The sequence below is a fragment of the Ctenopharyngodon idella genome, chromosome 10 (assembly GCF_019924925.1).
Source record: "Ctenopharyngodon idella isolate HZGC_01 chromosome 10, HZGC01, whole genome shotgun sequence".
NCBI lineage: Eukaryota > Metazoa > Chordata > Actinopteri > Cypriniformes > Xenocyprididae > Ctenopharyngodon > Ctenopharyngodon idella.
The window spans coordinates 21357183-21367100 of record NC_067229.1 but is presented as its reverse complement, the minus strand read 5'-3'; the positions used below and the strand labels follow the sequence as shown (position 1 = coordinate 21367100).

General features: G+C 36.7%; 1 long non-coding RNA gene across 1 annotated transcript; it reads left to right on the top strand.

Annotated features, from left to right (window-relative positions):
- The first annotated feature begins 1000 nt into the window (after nucleotides 1-1000).
- LOC127520534 (uncharacterized) lies at nucleotides 1001-8778 on the top strand. The gene is made up of 2 exons (XR_007932149.1): nucleotides 1001-1176; nucleotides 8135-8778. It is a non-coding gene; the product is annotated as an uncharacterized LOC127520534 (long non-coding RNA).
- The last annotated feature ends 1140 nt before the right edge of the window (nucleotides 8779-9918 follow it).

The window sequence follows — 9918 nt, the reverse complement described above, 5'->3', positions numbered from 1 at the left end:
TGTCTCTTATTTTATCACTTGAGCATTTGAATGCGTTTTTTAAGCAGCCGTCTATCAGCGGACCAGTCCACTGATAGACGCCTGCTTTCAAACTCTCCCGTGTGAATCTGTGTAAGCGCTCGGTGAAGAGCTTCATTGATGATTATTTACAACGTTTTTACAGCATTGATCATTGAAGCCAATCACAGACATATCCGATGGGCCGTGAACACAATGGCCAATCAGAGGTGTTTACAAATCCGCTCGACAGTGCTCAAAGCGTCACATTTTAAAAATTTACCAAAGTCGGTACTTTTGACAACTCTAGTTTGAAATGATAAAACAATAGTAATCATTAAGTATAGCCTACTTAGTAACAGTAAGGGTTTAACAGAACTTGTACATAACTATGGTTTATCTGCACTTAACAACTCATTAACAACAAATTTATATTCAAGTATTTCATGCATAACAAAGAAATGCATATATTCAACCTTTAGTGCATGAGGAAGGTATATAGGCTTTAAGTCACATGTTTTCTGAAATTACATAGTTTAACATAAAATAAATATGAGGGATGAGTAAGGTATATAGTCACATGTTTTTGCTTTTCTACTAACCTGCGAAAACCCCGAGCCTTTACCACGGAAAAGGGTTGGTCATCAAGGACTAAAAATGTCATTACTTTGTTGTTTATGGCTTTAGACTTTTTGCTGTCTCCGGATTTTCAAATGTCTGCTGAATGGTTACATCGACACTCCGTGTTTTAGGCTTAGCGCTAGTAGCTGCTGCCGCGGCTGCTTCATATTCTTTTAACAGAGGTGGAAGTAACGAATTACAACTACTCACGTTACTGTAATTAAGTAGTTTTTTCGGGTTTTTGTACTTTTTTGAGTACATTTTTAAATCTGTAATTTTACTTAAGTACAAATTAAGCTAAGTAATCTACTTCGCTACTTGTAAAATCACATTTCGTTACTGAGTACGCCAACAATTTGAATATTCAAAGCTTTGACCGGCATATCGGTAGCCAATAAAGAAATCCGATCATAAACGGACCAATGAAAACCCTGATATTTTACCAGTGGCGCGTTCTCTTTCTCTCATCTCCCCGACAGCGAGTCTGACACACACCCGCCTCCTCCTGTCACTCACACATTTCAGTTACAGAGCCTGAATGTCAGCGTGAGATTGCAGGTATTGCGCATAAGTTTAATTCTATGGCGTATTTTAATTACAAATGTCGAGAGCGCATTATTGTAACGCGCAGAAAACGACGCGAGCTCTCAAATATACAAGTGAACTAACTCTCCTCTCACTCAGATATTGAGTGCGTGCCGTCAGACTGTGTAGTGTGCAATCCTGAATCTCTCCGTGTTCTTAAATTAAACGTTGTCAAAAGTTATAAATCAGAATAGACCTCCATGCCTGACCAATGAAAATGCTACAGGAAATCTTATTGGCTATAAGTGAAATGCACCCGAAAGTCTCTCAACAATCAAAGGTGAATCTTTAATTTCTTTACAATGTAAATAGATGTTTCAGAATGGGGCATTTGTATGGTTTGTACATAAAAATAGCCTAGTCTGTCTAACTGTGTCACTATATTGTACAGACATTACAGGTCAAACCCCTCTGATGTTCTTTTTATCTAAATACACAACATATTATATGGCTCTTAAATGCTTAGTTTACCCAAAAATGAAATTTTTTTGTCATTAATTACTCACCCTTATGTTGTTCCAAACTCATAAGACCTTCGTTCATCTTCAGAACACAAATTAAGATATTTTTGATGAAATTCGAGAGCTTTCTGACCCCAGCCTGCAACGTAATTGCAACTTTCAAGGCCCAGAAAGATAGTAAAGACATCGTTAAAATAGCCCATTTGACTACCAGTGGTTCAACCTTAATGTTATGAAGTGATGAGAATACTTTTTCTGTGCAAAAAACCCCCAAAAATAACAACTTTATACAACAATTTCCTCTCTCCGCATCACTTTATGATGCTGTTCATGTGAGCACCACAACACACGCATGTGATGATGATGCAGAATCCGGCCAATAATGAGCCGAAGTTCTGACGTAGAACGTGGAAGTGCTGCACTGTGTTTACTACGTCAACATTGTCAGAGACTGACATGGAAGAGAAGAAATTGTTGAATAAAGTCGTTATTTATTTTATTTTATTTTTTTTGCGCACAAAAGTATTCTCGTCGCTTCATAACATTGAGGTTGAACCACTGTAGTCACATGGACTATTTTAACAATGTCTTTACTACCTTTCTGGACCTTGAATGTGGTAATAATGTTGCTGTCTATGGAGGGTCAGAAAGCTCTCGGATTTCATCAAAAATATAATTTGTGTTCTAAAGATAAACGAAGGGTGTGGAACAACATGAGGGTGAGAAATTAATGACAGAATTTTAATTTTTCGGTGAACTAACCCTTTAAAATACACTGCATATAAAAATTCAGTGTTGTCATATTTCGAATACCTCAACTGAATTTAGTTTTTTTTTTTTTTTTTTTTTTTTATGTACAGACTTATGGTGGTTATCCCCATTGTATTTAAAATGATACTGAATATTGATCATTTTCAAGGTATTGTATTGAAGTTAGAAATTCCAGTATTGTGACCACTAATTCATGTACTTCGTCAATAAGGTGGAAGTGCTTTGTTTAAAGTAGCTATTTTTTCTACTTATATCTATGATTTGACTAAATATTTTTTAATAATTTATTAAATATCGCCAGCTAAAAAGTAATTAGTAATTTTAGTACTTTGAGTAGTTTTTGAGAAGAGTAATTTGTACTTTTACTTGAGTACTTTTTGACACCAGTACTTTTACTTGTAATTGAGTATTATTTCAGCAATGTAACAGTACTTGTACTTAAGTACAAATTTTCAGTACTCTTTCCACCACTGCTTTTAACACAGCTTCGCGCAATGACGACATTTGTTGTGTTAAAACTTGACGCATTTTTTCTTCTTCTCTGAATCCTTGTTGAACATGCTTTGCAAATAGCAATGTCATTGTCCTCCGCTGACACCGAGTAAAACTTCCAGACCGACGAAGACATGTTCAAAGGTGATGACGTAATGAGCGCGACACAGTTTTAAAGCTGCAGTCACTTGCACTCGGAAAGCGGATGAATCTCGGATAAATCAGACTAATTGATTGATTTACCAGCAAGTACTTTATTGGATCTAGTTATCGGATTTCATTTATTTATCGGAGCAATAAAAATGATGTCATTTTCACCCATATCACCCGATAATTTATCTGTCCGATAAATATCGTGCATCCCTAATTTTAAGAGAACTGTTTTCTGTTTTAATATATTTTAAAATGTAATTTATTGCCGTGATTCAATTTCAGCATCATTACTCGTCTTCAGTGTGACATGATCCTTCAGAAATTCTAATTAAATTCAGACATTTCTAATTAATATCAATGTTGAAAACCAGAAATAGAAACTCAAGTTGCAAAAAAAAAAAAAGTTTGCAACTTGACTTGGACTCGTGATCAACTGACTCGAGACTTTACTTGGATTTAAAGCAACACTATGTAGTTTTTCGACCTCAAAATAATGTCTCTAAAATTATTTCAATGGTAGAACAACTCATAACTGTACGAATTCTATTGCCGCTGCTACCTGAGCAGCCTCCTAACGGCTACAACCACACCCTGCAAGTTTCGTGTTCGGGTCGGTACACACAGCCATCCCTTGCCAGCGGAAGAGTGCGACCTGCTTTACGGCATACGTCACATATATTTTAGTCGTAGCCTGGGAGGAGTTAGCCAACAGCTAACTATAAGATGAAACGATCTAATATGCAAGTCTCAAAACCATGTGGACAACATTTATTCTATTATTCAAATTATACCCTTTGCAAACAATGCTACATACAAACTATGCGAGCAAAAAAACTAGGCTAACATACTACCATTCTTTTTGTTATTGTACTTTTCAATTCTGGATTAACAATAAATACATCTATAATGATATTTGTAGAACAGTGTAGCACGGGCTACTTTACCTGGTCGGTGGACATGGTTTCCAAACAAGGTTTCTGCATTTGCCGGTTCCATCAGCTTAGTCAACAAATTCACGTGTATTGCGCTGCCCAGGGGGAAGCTTATACAGTGACAGTATTTACGACACTTGCAGCAGACAATTGCGCTTATCAACCACAAGGGGGTAGCAAATGTTCCATGGTGTTGCTTTAAAGGGTTAGTTCACCCAAAAATGAAAATTCTGTCATTTGTTACTCACCCTGTGTCGTTCGACAACCATAAGACCTTCGTTCATCTTCGGAACACAACTTAAGATATTTTTCATAAAATCCGATGGCTCAGTGAGGCCTGCATTGCCAGCAAGACAATTAACACTATCAATGCCCAAAAAGCTACTAAAAACGTATTTAAAACAGTTCATGTGACTACAGTGGTTTAACCTTAATGTTATGAAGCGATGAGAATACTTTTTGTGCGCCAAAGAAAAAAAAAAAAAAAGATATTATTCAACAATTTCTAGTGATGGGCAATTTCAAAACACTGCTTCACAAAGCTTCGAAGCTTTACGAATCTTTTGTTTTAAATCAGTGGTTCAGAGCGTGTATCAAACTGCCAAAGTCACGTGATTTCAGTAAACGAGGCTTCGTTAAGTCATAACAAAGAACTTATACTGACAAGAAGTGAAACTCAATAGAACGTTCCATTGCAACACTAGCGCCCAACAACAGCCCTGTGCTTCCGCCATTTTGGGGTGAAAACGACTCGCAGTCCACTAGTTTCTATGGTAATATCAGCTGTTTTATTAAAAAAAAACGTACATTAAAGCTAAAATCTAACCTGAATGATGACAACACAGAATAAAATACTATCACTAGTAATCATCAAATCCTTTTAACAGTTTATTTTACAGACTTTGTGTTTAAGTCTTACACTTTTTTGACAAAACCTTTGAAACCCAGCCAGTTTGGGTTAAAATTCTTTTAAGTTCAAGTATTAGTATTATAAACACTGAATTAATACCAACATATGGAATTAAATTAAGGACATGCATCAGAAAAATTGGGAATGTAGAACAATAAATATATAACAGAATATAACAGCTTGACAGTAAACTGTTTTTGCAGTGTTGTCTTATATAATAATGTTAAAGCAAGACTATGTAAACCAAAAAAAAAAAAAAAAAACAGCAATGCATCATGTTCTATAAGATCATGTTTTTAGCTTAATTAAAACGTATATATTTCAGACCTAGTGGAGTAATTTACTCCACTTTAATCCCCTGGATCACGCTACAAACATGATGATCTTAACTTTATTAATTATTAATTTACTATTAATAGTAAATATGTAAAGTTGCATAAAATGGAAATACTCAATAAAGTAGGCTAACTACGTTTCCTCAGATGTGTACTGGTTGGATTCCACAACTCATAATAGGCTAAGACAATACAACATTTACCATAGGTGTCATAAATTTTACTGAATTTGAGAAATTTTCTATCCTGATTTGGCAGTGAAATTCACCGATTTTGGGTGCGTAAGATGTGATGGATTCTATTGTCCAGTTGGCATTTTCACCCCAAAATGGCTGCCGCGCTACCGAAGCGCCACCTAGTGGCTGTTACCCAAAAAGCATCAGAGTTTCGCCTCTTGGGTTCTATCAGAGACTATCCACCTTATTCCTACGCCCCATGACGCTTTGAGTGAATTATGGGTGTAACTTCTATGAACGCAATAATACGTTTTTTTCAAAACTAGGTACAACGAGATGACATTATTCTACTCACCCTTCAACCAACGAACATTAAAAGGACATTTAAAAGTGTAAAAGCATCAACAAGGTACTTTAAACAGGCCATGAAAAAGCGTGATTATTTCCACAGCAATAACGAACGGGTTAAATATAACTATAGTGATATATATCTGTATTATGTGATATACGTTGCCTTAATAAAAATTGTTCATGAACTTCAGCATTGCATGACACTATTTCAAAGTGATTTCCATCATTTTTACAGATAATAAATTGTATTTACCTGTGAAAACAAACCTGGAAAGAGAGGTGAGGCTTTGAGGAGAAAAACGAGAGATTCTTTGTGCATTCCAGTGAATTATTAATGGGATATAAATTATATTGGGAGAACAGACTACAAATGTGCAGTATACGTTGTCCTTTTTCATACTATTACAGCAGTATGCAAAGGGACAAAAGAAAATAATCACGAGGATAGAAAGCAACGACTGGAAAGAGCTCTTGCCATAGATATTCTTGTTATAACATGTTACGTTAAAATATCAAGCGTTACGTTATTCTCATGATGTCTGAAAATAAAGCATGAAAGAAAAATTGACAGCTCATTCAGTCAAACTGACGGATAAGCTTTATTTCTAGGGCAACCTTATGATTTGAAATTATTAGTTTCAGTCTTTTTAAATGGAAGTTCCCCAAACCGGAAGTGCAACCCATAATTTGAAACGCAGTAGGCCAGTCAGGAATAAGGTGGATAGAATAACACAAGACGCGTCACTTGTATTGTTTTGAATGGGAGAAAGTGCAACGCGCAATATGGCGGAATAAGTCCCGCCTTCTAAATAAGAGCCAGTTGCGGATTGGTAAAGTCATCGCGTCACTACAGCAGCCGTTAGAAGCTCCGGTTCCTATAGAAAAAGTCAGACGCGCGCCTCCGAAATGAGATGCGAGACGCGCATTTAGGACTGCACATGTGCATTAGCTTGGGCTAGCCTGAAAAATACAGTTTTTTTTGTCATGATTTGAGCGTTTAAAAACAAAATTTATGAGACAGTTGTTGTCAGATTTCATTGGTGATTTCAAATATGAAATTTAATCGAAAGCTTGGCCAACAGCTTTGGAGAATTTGATGTTTCCCCATTCAACGAGATAGGAGCTGCACTTGAATGCCCAAGAGGCGTTTCAAAGATGGCCGCCGAGAGAAAAGACTTGTCTTAAAGGGACTTTGGTTCTCTGCTCTTTGGTCAGGAACACTAATTCGAAACAAAAGATTTGTAAAGCTTCAAAGCTTCATGAAGCAAAGTTTTGAAATCACCCATCACTAAATATTGTTAAATAAAGTCGTTTTTTTTTTTTTTTTTTGGTGCACAAAAGTATTCTCATTGCTTCATAACATTAAAGTTAAACCACTGTAGTCAGATGAACTGTTAGAAAATAAATTTTTAGTAGCTTTCTGGGCATTGAAAGTGTTAATTATCTTGCTGGCAATGCATGCCTCACTGAGCCATCGGATTTTATGAAAAATATCTTAATTTGTGTTCCGAAGATGAACGAAGGTCTTACGGTTGTGGAATGACGTGAGGGTGAATAATTAATGACAGAATTTTCATTTTTGGGTGAACTAATCCTTTAATGACAGAGGCACAAGTCATTTTTGTATGGCATTCCTGATTACGTTCTCCCCTGCCTACTACCCCACATGACAGCATCAAACACCACAATTAATTTCCTATTCGTTCCTCATTCATTCATTTACCATCAATGTGTTCTGCAGCAATGAGTCACAGCAGTTCATCTCTAAACACACCAAAGCCAGCATTATTGCACGCATGACACACGAGGACACGTTTTGATCATTATCAATATTGAAAACAGTTGTGTACATTTTTTTTTTTTTTTTTTTGAGGATTCTTTGATGAATAGAAAGTTTGAAAGAACAGCATTTATCTGAAACAGAAAGCTTTTGTAACATTATACACCACTGTTTAAATGTTTGGGGTCAGCAAGATTTTTTTTTTTTTTTATTCAGCAAGGATGTGTCAAATTGATCAAAAGTGACTGTAAAGCATTTATAATGTTTCAAAATATTTTATTTCAGATAAATTCTGTTCTTTTGAACTTTCTATTCATCAAAAAAATCCTGAAAAAAATGTACACAACTGTTTTCAACACTGATAATAATAATACATTTTTCTTGACAGGCAAATCAGCATATTAGAATGATTTAGAATTGCTTTTGCGAAATGCACCCAAAAAATGTTTTCTAGAATGCATTAGCATTATCTTAGCATTTAAATAATGTCTGGACAGTATCCTTTCCTGCCATTTTTGACTTTTTGATCTGTGTCGCTTGAGCTTTGCCCTTCTCATTTGTTTTTGCCAGCTTTCCGACCGTCCGCCCAGCATGTCTTCCACCTCTCCTGTCCTCTCTCATCTCCATTCCAAGCACACGCGGTGTGAGGCTGCAGCGCGTGAAGGCAAGGACAGAGACTGCGGCTGCATGAGGAGGACTAACCTCACTCATTCATATTCACCCTCATCTGGCTGGGGCCGGCGGGGCCGCACACAGACTTTAATCAAGCCCCAGCCGTGTGTGAGAGGTGCTTTTAGTGCCACGGCCAAGCAGTGGGCAGAATTAGCATTTAAGAGTACATTAGCCATGCTGAATTTCCAACCTCATTACTGCGGGACTGGACATGTTCCTGCTTTCCTGCAATGTGTGGTAATATTCCCACCGTCTACTAGGATAAGCTTGGGACACGTGCATATTCATCCTGTACTTAATCTTAATATCAATTAGTGCTTCAATTCACTATCCGTTGAATAGATATCGGGTGTGTAAGTAGTCTATATTAAATCGGACTGTGGTATAAGAGACATGGAAAGGGCAGTAATTATTCACTTAGACTGTCCTCTTCAAAAGTCTAACACACCTTCATTTGCATTTCATACATAAATAAAAGTATCTGTTCCAATATTGCCAGTTCCTGACGAAAGCTGTTTGAATAAAACATGAATAACACTGAATTTTTGGCTGAGAGTAATACATATTTTGTAGTGAACATCCGCAAACCGTGAATTATTTCCTCTATACTAGCTCAGCTACACTTTAGAAACCTTTTTTTAAGTGCTGAAAAGGTTGTGCTAACATTTTTATTCTACTTACTTAATACAACATAGTCAGGCTTTAAAGTGTTACATTTTCATAGTGTTGCAATGCTGTAATGCTGTTGTTAACCCCCCCTTTGTGATGTTTTAACCCTTAAATGCATACCACAGGTCTTTAGCGACCCGGGACATTAGACACTGACCTTGTTAGTGTTTCTCAAGCTATTCATTTTAAACAATATAACAACAACAACTATATATATATAAAATTGTGAGTGAAAAATGTAACAAAGTGACCAAAACTGTGACCTGGTTTTATTTTGCCATTTTCACTGTTTTTGAAACATCTAATTGCAATGTACAGATAGTAAATGTTGAACTTTGGTCTAGTATTGTTTTAGTTGTTAAACTGATGTTTTTGACCCTACTTTAAACATTTTTACAATGTTTTTTTGTTTTTTTTTAGGTATGGTTTCTAGAATGTTTCAACTAAAACCAAAATACAATGCTGCAAAAATTGATTGTGCCTGTTTAGATTTACATATACATAAATATGTTTTAATCTCACTGAATGTTTTGGCTTACTTGAGGAGGTCCATCTGTGTGCGCAGTGTGCGACTCTGGGAATATGTCACTTTAACAACAAGTGACAGAAACCCAATAGAAGTAAAAATGAATATATTTGAGCTGCTGTTTTTAAATTGTACCCTGTCGACTTTGAGAAGGGCGTCTCATATTGCACAGTGAGTGGAGCCATTTTGATGTACAGCCTTGATATCCAGCATTCTTCCAAAGTGACCCGCACATTAGTCACAGCTATCCAAGCGGAAATGAGCCCAATCTTTGGTAGTTGGCTGACGTTGAGAGTCCAAAGCCAAGGGTGACAGTTATGAGGGTGGGTGCCATCCGTCTTTATGCCGAGGTTATGTCAGGCACTGGTGAAGGGGCTTGTGGGACTGTCTTCTGTGTGTCTGGGGGCGCTGCTGTTGGACCAAAGGGCAGCGGAACAGCCAGGTCCAGATGGCAGTCAGCCTTCACACCCACATGCTTTAGCCTGGC